This window comes from Solanum stenotomum, chromosome 2, assembly GCF_019186545.1.
Source record: "Solanum stenotomum isolate F172 chromosome 2, ASM1918654v1, whole genome shotgun sequence".
Lineage (NCBI taxonomy): Eukaryota > Viridiplantae > Streptophyta > Magnoliopsida > Solanales > Solanaceae > Solanum > Solanum stenotomum.
In genome coordinates, this window is record NC_064283.1 from 51,804,577 (window position 1) to 51,820,766 (window position 16,190).

A 16,190-nucleotide genomic window follows, 5' to 3' on the forward strand; every position below is an offset into this window, starting at 1 on the left:
CAATTGCCACCATGGATGTTAGATTATAATTTTGGTAATGAAATATAACTTCTTCCATGATCTTTTTGTGTATTTTATGCTATAAAAGTATTGCAATGACTCAATTAATAATATATGTGAAACCCATAGTATAGATATGTTGGGATAGCCTAATATTAATCGTTGCAATAGCTTGATAATAATTGTTGCAGAAAAAAAAGAATTGTTGCATTAAACTGTAATAACGGTAGCAATAGACATTGAGCAACAATTATAATAGCTTAAAACTGATGCATTACCATATAATAACTGTTGCAATAGAATGAAATAGTTGTTAAAATAATCGTAGCAACAACCTATAAAGAACTGTTGCATAAAAATTTATCGCGACGGTACATAACTGTACCAATAGGGGTGTTAACCGTCGGCAATGGACTGGAAATAAATGTGGCATAAAACTTTAGTGTGACGGTTCATAACCGTACCAATACAGCTATAACCGTTGGCAATTAATTAATCCGAAAACCGTTGCAATAGGGCCATCTACTGCTACAATTATTGTAACCGTCGGACACAACCGTCGCACTAGATCTATTGCTACGCCTTCTGTTGTAGCAGTTGGCTAAACCGTGGCGTTAGAGATACAGCAACGGTAGCTAAGCCTATTGCTACGGTAACTTAACCGTGCCATTAGATCATATTTCTAGTAGTAATAGTCTATCAATAAAAACTCCCACTATATATATATATATATATATATATATATCATTCAATATACATATGTCTCAAAACAAATGACATATACCATAATCATGGATTACTATTTTTTTTAATTAAAATTTGCCTAGAAAACTGTTAGAATTTAAACAATTTCCCGGTTATGTTTTCAAGCAGCGAACTTTCAGCACTCATGTATCCTTTATTCGATGTCAAAAAAATTATAAATAATAGATCATTGGAAAGATTATGATAATATCTTTTCAGTGATATATTTCTTGCACACATCGGAAACATGAAGAGGGAGAAAATGAGCTTGAAAGTTGGGCAGTCTTGCTGACATTTCCAGTTTCTTTTTCTTCTTTGACAGCCAACTTTCAACACCTATATCTCCTTCATCCGGTATCGTAACATTACAAATAATATATCGATGGGAAGCTGTCAAAAATATATTTCCATTAATATATGGCTTGTTCAGTTTGTTACTCCACTCTAGAAGGTAACTTAGCCAACAGTCAATACGTTTATAAAAAAAAATGAAAACCTTTTTCGAAATGTAATAAAATCGAAAAATTCGCTTATCACTAAATTTTAATGATACACTGGTAAAAAGATAATCACATCTAACAAACCTTGCTCTGATACCAATGAAGGATTTATACTTGGAGATTTATGCGGAATTATACATATCTTCTTGTTCTAGGATCAAGTGCTATCACCACCAACTGCCTAAGTGGTTTCTTACAAGATCACTATGGAGTCTTATATTAATTGTTTTTCACAACAACTGAACTCTTTAACTGAGGAACTCTCTTTTTGTGTTTTTTGTGTTGTCTTTGGATGTTCCCAAGTCCTCCCTTTTATAGGACAAAGTTAAGACTTGTAACTCTAATTCATTTATGAGTTACATCACCCCTTATCCCATAACTCCCACTACATTCAATATTAATGCATAGTTCTTCCTCTTTTAATATAGGGAGTTATTTAGTGGAGTTGTAACTCACTTCATGAATGAAGCAAGGTATTAGTCAACCCATCAATGAGTGTATCTATTTCCAACAATTTTTTAAGTGAACGAGTATTGCTCGTACCTCATTGAACAATCAACGAGTTCAACTTGAGCTTCAATACCATGATTGCACGCCGTAATCAAGTAAGATTTTACATAATTATTCTATGCCCTCATATATATTAACCTCGTCAGTAATTTACCTTTAGATCAATAAAATAATTTTGCACAGAATACACAAAAAAAAAAGTAATGTTGGAACCAATTCCACATGCTTAAAAAAGCGAAAAACAAAAAGAAATGGAAGATTGAAAACTCAAGTGAATGTTGAAATAATGAGTAAAGTGAGAGCTCAAGTTGATGAAGGTGAAAACCAGTTCTTCAAGTGACAGCTTTTACTCTTGTTTAACACAAATATTATTTAACACATTATTTATATAAAAAGAAAAAATGAAAAAAATTATGTAGGATTGCGATTTGTTTGTATATTTACCTTTTCTATTATCAAATAAAACTTCATGTATGCTTGAAAAGCTACACGTTATTTTATCCTTTCTGTAATCTCCTTCCGCTTTCGACAATCTTGGATACGAAGACCTTTAATGAGAGGCATGACAGTTGTTGAGAATATAAAGTATGAAATTAGTTAGTTAGTTAATGAACAGTAAAGTTAGTTAGAAATTCAGTTAGAATCAAGTTTGTTGATTAGTGATTTTGTATATATATCTCCACATTGTAATACTTGTTCTTCCTAATTCACATTCAATAAAAGATATTTTTTTCTCCATGAGTTTTCTCTCTCGATTGCTCTCTCTCTCTCACCAATGAGTTCTCCATTAATGGAGTTTGGGAGCTCACATTGTTGATTTTATCAACAGTTGTGGCCAAATGCCATCTTTCTAGATTCTCTAGACTTAAAAGAGTAAGAAACTCTAGTTAACTGAAACTGTTATCACTGCACATTATTTCTTTTCCTTCAAAAGCTCAAATCAATTTGAGATTCCTTAGGTTAGGCAACATTCCCAAAATAGGCATTGGATCTTGTGTCAGTCTTGAGTCCCTCAAAACCATCATTGTGATAGAATTTGCAAACAAATTAGGCAGTTTCTCTATCCTCCCTTCTAACCACAATTTTTGGAGCTTTTCATAACAATTAACAATTTCAAGGGATGGGAATGATTTATAACCTTCACAAAACAATCTGAGAGTGCTAAGGTTTTTCAAGCGGCTAATGTTGTTTAAGGAGTAAGATTTATCACTATGATGCATGCTTAATTCTCGAAGATTAACTAAATCAACAGGGTTAATATCTTTCCACTGGTCACTAGAGATATCTTGAAGACTAGTGAGTTTACTTATACCTAGTTACGTATCAGAGGTTCTGAATACAAATATATTTTATACGTACCAGAGGTTATAAAAGAAAGTTAAGTGACTTTCTAAGAGTAAAACTCATAGTTGAGTGACTTTCTGAGAGAAAAACTCATAGTTGAGTGACTTGGGGTAATAAAAAAAGGGAAAATGCATAAGTACCCCCTAGCCTATACCCGAAATCCCAAAGACACACCTAACCTTTACTAAGGTCCTATTACCCCCCCGAACTTATTTTATATGTAATATTCTACCCCTTTTTGGCCTACGTGACACTGTCTTGTGGGCCCAACGCATGTTGACATTTTTTTCGAGGATAGTGCCACGTAGGCCGAAAAGGGGTAGAATATTATAGATAAATTAAGTTCGGGGGGTAATAGGACCTTAGTAAAGGTTAAGTGTGTCTCTGGGATTTCGGACATAGGCTGGGGGGTACTTATGTATTTTCCCAATAAAAAAAAAGTTATTTGACTTTCTGACAAAAGAATTCACAATTGACTGACTTTCATCTAATATATTATCTCCAAATATACCATCAGGGTAAGAATATATTATTTGCCATTTTATGATTTTCCCTTAGGTAACTTGTTCTTCTTCGATCCAAATTTCATATTTGTTCTAAATACTTTTGGAGAGAGAAGATTGAAGTGGAGAAACAATTGACTTTTTTGAATCGGAGGCTGCTATAATCGACGGGTTTCACCTATTTGAGGTAAGAATCGAACCTCAAAACTGTGGATTTAGCTTATAATCTTGTTATGTATGAAGTACAGTTGAGTTTGAAATTGGGTTTGTTGTCTAATTGATATGCCCAACCTATTATTATGGTGAAATTGATGTATTCATTGCGAAAATACTTATAATCTTCTTACGTATACTTAGCTCGTCCTCTTTTACTATAGAGAGTTGTTTAGTGGAGTTGTAACTTACTTCATGAATGAAGCAAGTTACTAGTCAACCCATCAATGAGTGTATCTATTTCCAAATTTTTTTCAAGTGAACCAATATTGGTCGTACCTCATGAACAATCAACGAGTTCAACTTGAGCTTCAATACCATGATATATAGCACGCCGTAATCAAGTAAGATTTTACATAATTATTCTATGTTCTCATATATATTAACCTCGTCATTAATTTACCTTTAGATAAATAAAATAATCTGCACAGAATACGCAAAAAAAAAAAGTAATGTTGGAACCAATTCCACATACTTAAAAAAGCGAAAAACAAAAAGAAATGGAACATTGAAAACCAGTTCTGTTGAAATAATGAGTAAAGAGAGAAAGTTGATTGATGCTTCAATAGCCCAACTTGATGAAGGTGAATGTCTTCAAGTGACCGCTTTTTCTCCCCGTTTCACACAAATATTATTTCACACACAATTTATATAAAAGAAAAAATGAACAAAGTTACTTGCTTCACGTCTTTCATTCTCTCTGGAATCTTCTTCAAGTTTGGACAATCATAAATAGCAAAACCTTTAATCAGAGGCATGGAATTTGTGGCTAAATGCCATCTTTCTAGGTTGTAAAGATCATTAAGAATAAGGAAGTCTAGTTGACTGAAGCTGTTATCTCTGCACATCATTTCTTTTCCTTCATAAGCTGTAATCAATTCGAGATTCCTTAGGTTTGGCAATGTTCCCAAAATAGGCATCGGATCTTTTGTCAGTCTTGAGTCCCTCAGAACCATCATTGTGATGGAATTTGGAAACAGATCAGGCAATTTCTCAATCACCCCATTTAACCTCAATTTCTAGAGCTTTTCACAGCAATTAACAAATTCAAGGGATGGGAATGTTTTATAACCTTCACAAAACAATGTGAGAATGCTAAGGTTTTTCAAGCTGCTAATGTTGTTTAGGGAGTAAGATTTCTTAATATGATGCATGCTTAATTCTCCAAGATTGACTAAATCAACAGGGTCAACATCTTTCCATTGATCACAATGGATGCCATCAACAACTTGAAGACTAGTGAGTTTGCTTATATGTACCAGAGGTTTTGAATACCGAGCAACTAAATGTCTTAAATTTATTAGGTCAACTGTCTCGCGGGGTAGTTGGCAAGTGTATCCGCACTCATTGACAACAAGTGTCTGTAGATTCTTGAGGTTGCCAATGGAAGACGGAAGGTCATCGATACCTTTCAAGCTTAAGAACTTGAGGTGGTACAAACTTCCTATGGCATCAGGTACTTATACAATAGACATATTGTCAACACGCATCTCCAAGTACAACACATACAGATGTTGGAACACACTCCTGAAGTTTATAAGACTCATCTTACAAAAATCTGGATCGAAGGACATAAGTGACCTCAACTTTAAGTTAGAAAGATCAACTGAGGGGTACCTTTCTCCTTGACTATGAATGACATGTCTGATACATAAAGAGGATATGACAATACTAAAAAAACAGTGAATACCGACCTACCAATACCGACCTCCGGAGGTCGGTATTCCCTGAAATACCGACCTAAAACCGGCATCCCAGCTTAGGTCGGAAAAAGCTGGGTCGCTATTCAATACCGACCTCTGGAGGTCAGTTTTTATTTTATGTCGAAATATTCATTTTTTTAAATTTCGACCTCAGGAGGTCGGTATTTTTATTTTTGCATTTTGAGATTATGACCTCCGGAGGTCGGTATTTTTATTTTTCTAATGTTGAAATTCTGACCTCCGAAGGTCGGTATTTTTATTTTTGTAATGTTGAAATTCTGACCTCCGGAGGTCGGTATTTTTATTTTTGTAATGTTGAAATTCCGACCTCCGGAGGTCGGTATTTTTATTTTTGTATTTTTGAAATTTTGACCTCCGGAGATTGGTATTTTTATTTTTGTAATGTTGAAATTCTGACCTCCAGAGGTCGGTATTTTTATTTTTGTATTTTTAAAATTCTGACCTCCGGAGGTCGGTATTTTTAGTTTTGTATTTTTAAAATTCTGACCTCCGGAGGTCGGTATTTTTATTTTTTAGTTTTGGAATTCTAACCTCCGGAGGTCGGTATTTTTATTTTTTATTTTTGAAATTCCGACCTCCGGAGGTCGATTTTCTGCTACAAAACAGGCAGCAAATTGCTACAATTTTTAGTTGCCCACCTGCATATTTATACCAAAACAACCCAAAGCCAAATAAACTTCATCCAACCAAAACAACCCGAAGCCAAATAAAATTCATCCAACCAAAACAACCCAAAGCGAAATAAATTTCATCCAACCAAAACAACCCAAAGCCAAATAAACTTCATCCAACCAAAACAAAACAATATTTTCAACATATACATTAAACTATTTCAAAATAAACTTCATCCAACTTCAAAATAAACTAAAATACGATCAAATTAAACAATTCCAAAAATATAGAAGTCTAAAATGTCAAATAGATACAACTACTCCTCATCACCCTCACTCTCCTTATCAGACTTACCATTCTCATCACCCTCACTTTCCTTATCAGACTTATGATTCTCATCATCCTCCTGATCAGATTCATCACTGCTAGCCGGACATGGAGGAAGAATATTTCCTGATTCAAAAAAAAAGTTAGTTGGGCCTGAAGCGCTGCATACCTCTTGTTCTCTACCTCCTTTGCTGCCGCAATCTCCTCCTCTCTCTTCTTCTCTCTTCTTCTCTCTTTTTCTCTCTTTCTTCTCTCTTCTTCTTTCTTTCGGCTATAGTTGCAAGCTCGATATTGAGATAAGTTTAGTTTTGACTTAATTCCAGCAATTAAATTCACTAACTAACCCACATTATTTATTTTAACTTATTTAAACAACTTAACAACTTTTTAACGTTAACTAGTTTAGTTTTGACTTAATTCCAACAACTAAATTCACTAACTAACCCTCATTATTTATTTTAACTTATTTAAACAACTTAACAACTTTTTAACGTTAACTAGTTTAGTTTTAACTTAATTCCAACAACTAAATTCACTAACTAAACCACATTATTTATTTTAACTTATTTAAACAACATAACAACTTTTTAACTTTACCTAGTTTAGTTTTGCCTTAATTCCAACAACTAAATCCACCAACTAAATCAATTTTATCATCTACAGGATCAAATAGTGTTGGTACTTATGCTTAACAAATATATTATTTCTAAATTTAAAGCTAAGTGTCAACACTAGATGGACACAAATCGATCTTGCAAGAAAATCAATTTTGTCATCAATAGGATCAACTAGTGTTGGGACTTATGCTTAACAAACACATTATTCCTAAATTAAAGCTTAATATCAACACTAGATGGACACAAATCGATCTTGCAAGAAAATCAATTTTGTCATCAATAGGATCAACTAGTGTTGGTTCTTATGCTCAACAAATATATTATTTCTAAATTTAAAGTTAAGTGTCAACACTAGATGGACACAAATCGATCTTGCAAGAAAATCAATTTTGTCATCAATAGGATCAACTAGTGTTGGTANTTTATAAATTTAAATTATATAACTCCTAATTATATAAATTTAATTTTTTTGACCAACAAAAGTTTATCAATATCAAATATATATATATAAAATTTAACTACACATCAACATAAGTTTAATTTAATAAATTTAATTTATCGATAGAGTTAATTTTATAAATTTAAATTATATAACTCCTAATTATATAAATTTAATTTTTTTGACCAACAAAAGTTTATCAATATCAAATATATATATATAAAATTTAACTACACATCAACATAAGTTTAATTTAATAAATTTAATTTATCGATAGAGTTAATTTTATAAATTTAAATTATATAACTCCTAATTATATAAATTTAATTTTTTTGACCAACAAAAGTTTATCAATATCAAATATATATATATAAAATTTAACTACACATCAACATAAGTTTAATTTAATAAATTTAATTTATCGATAGAGTTAATTTTATAAATTTAAATTATATAACTCCTAATTATATAAATTTAATTTTTTTGACCAACAAAAGTTTATCAATATCAAATATATATATATAAAATTTAACTACACATCAACATAAGTTTAATTTAATAAATTTAATTTATCGATAGAGTTAATTTTATAAATTTAAATTATATAACTCCTAATTATATAAATTTAATTTTTTTGACCAACAAAAGTTTATCAATATCAAATATATATATATAAAATTTAACTACACATCAACATAAGTTTAATTTAATAAATTTAATTTATCGATAGAGTTAATTTTATAAATTTAAATTATATAACTCCTAATTATATAAATTTAATTTTTTTGACCAACAAAAGTTTATCAATATCAAATATATATATATAAAATTTAACTACACATCAACATAAGTTTAATTTAATAAATTTAATTTATCGATAGAGTTAATTTTATAAATTTAAATTATATAACTCCTAATTATATAAATTTAATTTTTTTGACCAACAAAAGTTTATCAATATCAAATATATATATATAAAATTTAACTACACATCAACATAAGTTTAATTTAATAAATTTAATTTATCGATAGAGTTAATTTTATAAATTTAAATTATATAACTCCTAATTATATAAATTTAATTTTTTTGACCAACAAAAGTTTATCAATATCAAATATATATATATAAAATTTAACTACACATCAACATAAGTTTAATTTAATAAATTTAATTTATCGATAGAGTTAATTTTATAAATTTAAATTATATAACTCCTAATTATATAAATTTAATTTTTTTGACCAACAAAAGTTTATCAATATCAAATATATATATATAAAATTTAACTACACATCAACATAAGTTTAATTTAATAAATTTAATTTATCGATAGAGTTAATTTTATAAATTTAAATTATATAACTCCTAATTATATAAATTTAATTTTTTTGACCAACAAAAGTTTATCAATATCAAATATATATATATAAAATTTAACTACACATCAACATAAGTTTAATTTAATAAATTTAATTTATCGATAGAGTTAATTTTATAAATTTAAATTATATAACTCCTAATTATATAAATTTAATTTTTTTGACCAACAAAAGTTTATCAATATCAAATATATATATATAAAATTTAACTACACATCAACATAAGTTTAATTTAATAAATTTAATTTATCGATAGAGTTAATTTTATAAATTTAAATTATATAACTCCTAATTATATAAATTTAATTTTTTTGACCAACAAAAGTTTATCAATATCAAATATATATATATAAAATTTAACTACACATCAACATAAGTTTAATTTAATAAATTTAATTTATCGATAGAGTTAATTTTATAAATTTAAATTATATAACTCCTAATTATATAAATTTAATTTTTTTGACCAACAAAAGTTTATCAATATCAAATATATATATATAAAATTTAACTACACATCAACATAAGTTTAATTTAATAAATTTAATTTATCGATAGAGTTAATTTTATAAATTTAAATTATATAACTCCTAATTATATAAATTTAATTTTTTTGACCAACAAAAGTTTATCAATATCAAATATATATATATAAAATTTAACTACACATCAACATAAGTTTAATTTAATAAATTTAATTTATCGATAGAGTTAATTTTATAAATTTAAATTATATAACTCCTAATTATATAAATTTAATTTTTTTGACCAACAAAAGTTTATCAATATCAAATATATATATATAAAATTTAACTACACATCAACATAAGTTTAATTTAATAAATTTAATTTATCGATAGAGTTAATTTTATAAATTTAAATTATATAACTCCTAATTATATAAATTTAATTTTTTTGACCAACAAAAGTTTATCAATATCAAATATATATATATAAAATTTAACTACACATCAACATAAGTTTAATTTAATAAATTTAATTTATCGATAGAGTTAATTTTATAAATTTAAATTATATAACTCCTAATTATATAAATTTAATTTTTTTGACCAACAAAAGTTTATCAATATCAAATATATATATATAAAATTTAACTACACATCAACATAAGTTTAATTTAATAAATTTAATTTATCGATAGAGTTAATTTTATAAATTTAAATTATATAACTCCTAATTATATAAATTTAATTTTTTTGACCAACAAAAGTTTATCAATATCAAATATATATATATAAAATTTAACTACACATCAACATAAGTTTAATTTAATAAATTTAATTTATCGATAGAGTTAATTTTATAAATTTAAATTATATAACTCCTAATTATATAAATTTAATTTTTTTGACCAACAAAAGTTTATCAATATCAAATATATATATATAAAATTTAACTACACATCAACATAAGTTTAATTTAATAAATTTAATTTATCGATAGAGTTAATTTTATAAATTTAAATTATATAACTCCTAATTATATAAATTTAATTTTTTTGACCAACAAAAGTTTATCAATATCAAATATATATATATAAAATTTAACTACACATCAACATAAGTTTAATTTAATAAATTTAATTTATCGATAGAGTTAATTTTATAAATTTAAATTATATAACTCCTAATTATATAAATTTAATTTTTTTGACCAACAAAAGTTTATCAATATCAAATATATATATATAAAATTTAACTACACATCAACATAAGTTTAATTTAATAAATTTAATTTATCGATAGAGTTAATTTTATAAATTTAAATTATATAACTCCTAATTATATAAATTTAATTTTTTTGACCAACAAAAGTTTATCAATATCAAATATATATATATAAAATTTAACTACACATCAACATAAGTTTAATTTAATAAATTTAATTTATCGATAGAGTTAATTTTATAAATTTAAATTATATAACTCCTAATTATATAAATTTAATTTTTTTGACCAACAAAAGTTTATCAATATCAAATATATATATATAAAATTTAACTACACATCAACATAAGTTTAATTTAATAAATTTAATTTATCGATAGAGTTAATTTTATAAATTTAAATTATATAACTCCTAATTATATAAATTTAATTTTTTTGACCAACAAAAGTTTATCAATATCAAATATATATATATAAAATTTAACTACACATCAACATAAGTTTAATTTAATAAATTTAATTTATCGATAGAGTTAATTTTATAAATTTAAATTATATAACTCCTAATTATATAAATTTAATTTTTTTGACCAACAAAAGTTTATCAATATCAAATATATATATATAAAATTTAACTACACATCAACATAAGTTTAATTTAATAAATTTAATTTATCGATAGAGTTAATTTTATAAATTTAAATTATATAACTCCTAATTATATAAATTTAATTTTTTTGACCAACAAAAGTTTATCAATATCAAATATATATATATAAAATTTAACTACACATCAACATAAGTTTAATTTAATAAATTTAATTTATCGATAGAGTTAATTTTATAAATTTAAATTATATAACTCCTAATTATATAAATTTAATTTTTTTGACCAACAAAAGTTTATCAATATCAAATATATATATATAAAATTTAACTACACATCAACATAAGTTTAATTTAATAAATTTAATTTATCGATAGAGTTAATTTTATAAATTTAAATTATATAACTCCTAATTATATAAATTTAATTTTTTTGACCAACAAAAGTTTATCAATATCAAATATATATATATAAAATTTAACTACACATCAACATAAGTTTAATTTAATAAATTTAATTTATCGATAGAGTTAATTTTATAAATTTAAATTATATAACTCCTAATTATATAAATTTAATTTTTTTGACCAACAAAAGTTTATCAATATCAAATATATATATATAAAATTTAACTACACATCAACATAAGTTTAATTTAATAAATTTAATTTATCGATAGAGTTAATTTTATAAATTTAAATTATATAACTCCTAATTATATAAATTTAATTTTTTTGACCAACAAAAGTTTATCAATATCAAATATATATATATAAAATTTAACTACACATCAACATAAGTTTAATTTAATAAATTTAATTTATCGATAGAGTTAATTTTATAAATTTAAATTATATAACTCCTAATTATATAAATTTAATTTTTTTGACCAACAAAAGTTTATCAATATCAAATATATATATATAAAATTTAACTACACATCAACATAAGTTTAATTTAATAAATTTAATTTATCGATAGAGTTAATTTTATAAATTTAAATTATATAACTCCTAATTATATAAATTTAATTTTTTTGACCAACAAAAGTTTATCAATATCAAATATATATATATAAAATTTAACTACACATCAACATAAGTTTAATTTAATAAATTTAATTTATCGATAGAGTTAATTTTATAAATTTAAATTATATAACTCCTAATTATATAAATTTAATTTTTTTGACCAACAAAAGTTTATCAATATCAAATATATATATATAAAATTTAACTACACATCAACATAAGTTTAATTTAATAAATTTAATTTATCGATCAAGTTAATTTTATAAATTTAAATTATATAACTCCTAATTATATAAATTTAATTTAATTGATCAACAAAAGTTTATCAATATCAAATTTAATATATAAATCTCCTTGAATTGATCATCGATATTTCTTTAATTGATTTGTTAAACTACTCGAGTAGTATATAATTAATCAACGTATTTTATACTCCGATAAAGTATCGTTTACATGTCATCATAATTAGAAGGTGATCACTACACTTAACATCCATTCAATTAGATCGAACGTATATAATAATACTAGCTATCTCGCGTGCATTTCATACTCGAATGGATTATATGTTAGCTCTTCACCTCTACATCATGACTTCAGATATTAAGTTCATGATTAGACGAAGGACTGATAGAATTTGTACATTACTCTAGAAATATAAGTATAATTATCTCCTAATTCATATCAACGTAGTTTCATACTCTAAATATGGATTTATAGATATTTTTTTATTTATTCCACGAATTCTAACTTTTTATTTATTGAAGTATACAAAATTGTTACACTTTTTGAACAATTAATTGTAGGTGTAAAATGAAATTTTAGTATTATGCACAATTGCAAAATTATGATTATTAATAGGAATATTTTAAACAAACCGGCCTCCGGATGTCGCTTTTATTAAAAGTAATTAGATTTAATAAAAAAATACCGACGTCATGAGGTCGGTATCACATTAAAAAGTAATCATGTTAATTAAATAATATTGACATCGGGAGGTCGGTATTTTATATTAAATTATTTTTTAACTTGTATAAATTACCGTCATTCGGAAGACGATTTATTTAAAGTTAATTGAAAATATTAATTTATTACATACTATTTAATTTTACCGACTTCCAGAAGTCAATATTATAATTTTTTTGTTTTTTATATTACACAAAATCGTCCTCCGGAAGACGATTTAAATAAAATTAAATCAAAATATTTCTCAATTTTGTTTTTTATATTTAATTGAGAAAATAATACCGACATCAAGAGGTCGATTTTTATTGTAATTCATTTTCTGGGAAAAATTCCGACCTCTTGAGGTCGGAATTTTGTTTTCCCGCTTTATTTTGCATAAAAACCGACTACTTGTTGTCGGTTTTCATATCAACGTAATTTCATAGTATACAAAAATTGTTATAGGTGTAAAATGAACAACAAACCGACCCCCGGATGTCGCTTTTAAAAGTAATAATAAAAATACCGACCTCCGGATGTCGCTTTTAAAAGTAATAGATGAAATAAAAATACCGACCTCCGGATGTCGCATTTAAAAGTAATAGATGAAATAAAAATACCGACCTCTGGATGTCGCTTTTAAAAGTAATAGATGAAATAAAAATACCGACCTCCGGATGTCACTTTAATTAATAGTAATTAGAAAAAATATCGACCTCATGAGGTCTGTATTTTAATTACATACTATTTAATTTACCGACATTCAGAAGTCGATATTATAACCGACATCAAGAAGTCATTTTTTATGCAAAATAACCAAATTCCGACCTCAGGAGGTCGGAATTTTTCCCAGAAACAAAAACCGACCTCTTGATGTCGGTATTATTTTCTCAATTAAATATAAAAAATACCGACCTCATGAGGTCGGTATTTTATATTAATTTATTTTTTACATACTATTTAATTTTACCGACATACATCGATATTATTTGTTACTTGTTTAATACCGACATCAAGAGGTCGGTTTTTATTGTAATTCATTTTTTTCCGGGAAAAATTCCGACCTCCAGAGGTCGGAATTTGATTTTCCCACTTTATTTTGCATAAAAACCGACTACTTGTAAATACCGACCTCCATTTGAGGTCGGAAATTTTTAGGTCGGTATTCACTATTTTTTTAGTAGTGTGGAGTGGCTTTTTGGATTATAAATGTCAAAGAAGTTCACCTCCAATGCCTTTTGTATCGCAAGATCATGGAGTAAATCATGAACCTTACATTCAGTAACTCTTTCCCAAAATGTTTTAGCCACTTGAACCAAGCTTCGTCTTATCAGCTCATTCAAGAAGCCTTCAGCGGTATCCTCCATTCTTTCTTCTCCTCTGGGTATGAAACCCTCGGCCATCCACAATCGTATTATGTTATCAGTCTCGAGAACTTGATCTTCTGGAAAAATACCAAAGTAAAGAAAACACTGCTTGAGCACAACTGACAAATCATTGTAGCTTAATGATAGTATGTTAGAGATTTCAATAGATTTATCTTCTTTAATGTTCTTCCAAAGGTGATCTTTCACCTTTTGCCATTCGTTTAGCCCCTTTTTATGCGAAAGTAGTCTGCTCAATACAACAATTGCAAGAGGTAAGCCTCTACACTTTTCCACCATATCCTTAGCTAGACTTTCCATTTTTGGAACTATTGCTCGAACATCAAGTAGTTTCCTACGAAAGAGATCCCAACTTTCTTCTTGGCTTAGGAAACAAAGTTTATGAGCAAAACCTCTGTCGTCTGCTCTTTCAGCGACATCCTCTTTGCGCGTGGTAATAATGCCTCTGCTGCCATTCTTGCTATCCGAGAATGCTCTTTTCAAACTCTCCCATGCTTCTTTCTGCCATACATCATCAACCACCACAAGGTATTTGCGTTCTTTTAATAGATCATGAAGATAAATTTCTAGATCTCCTTCTGTCATCCTTTCCAACAAATCTAGAGTTTCCATGGTGCGATCGTGGATGGATTTTATGATATTCCTAAGAAGATCCATGGTGTTGTACTCTTGCGAAACACATATCCAAGCGTGTGTAAGGAAACTAGAGGCTATATTAGGACTAATGTAAAGTTTTCTCGCAAGAGTGGTCTTGCCTAAACCCCCCATTCCATAAATGGAGAGGACGCTTCGACGAGGCTCTGCTTTGAGAAGTTCAGCTAGCAATGTTTGTACAACATCCTGAAAGCCAACAAAAATGTAATCCTGGTCATCCATATATGAGGTAGTTCTCCTCAATGTTGCAACCTGGTTACTTGGCCCTTCTCCAGCATTACTATTGATATTTGTAATACCATAAGTGTCTCATTTGCGAGAGATATCCATGATTCGTTTCTTGAGTGATTTGATCTCCTTGGAGACATTGTATAATTTCTTCTCCTTCCTACATATGCAAGCACAAGCCTTGAGACAACTAGCACGTTTACCAGCCTCAAAGGTGTAAGTCTCGAGTATAGCAACAGCATCATTAGCAATAGAGTTGATCTCAAACACCCATTGTACAACTCTTTGATCTCCACATTGCTTTAGTTCTGCATCTTTGAGGAAAGGTTGTATGAAGAGTAGCTCATTTCTCAGCCATTTGATTTCATCTCTGAGACTTGTAAGCAGGGAAACTTGTTGACTGAGGAAATCACCCAATTTTCGAAGTGCAAATGACAGAAAGGCATCAGCCATCTTCAGGAGTGTTGATTTTTTATGTAGAAAAGAGGGGGCTGTATATATATACGAATTCAAGAATGAAGATATAAGGCCAAAAATGGACATGAATTCTTTGCCGGCATATATATGCATTGGTTAAAAAACTATGTGGCTGTGTTTGACACTATCAATATAAAGTCATATGATGATAACAAGTTAAGACAATTCAAATTGAAATTAAATTTATCTTTTGTAGTAATATAATCAGTAATCACATATAGTTCCCTGCTGGTACATATAATTTTTTTAAATGCAATTTCCTTAG

At 27.2% G+C, this 16,190-nt stretch overlaps 1 pseudogene; it reads right to left on the reverse strand.

The window, feature by feature from the left end:
• Positions 1-4,219: 4,219 nt before the first annotated feature.
• On the reverse strand, positions 4,220-15,901 carry LOC125856087 (disease resistance protein RPP13-like; annotated as a pseudogene).
• Between the last annotated feature and the right edge of the window lie 289 nt (positions 15,902-16,190).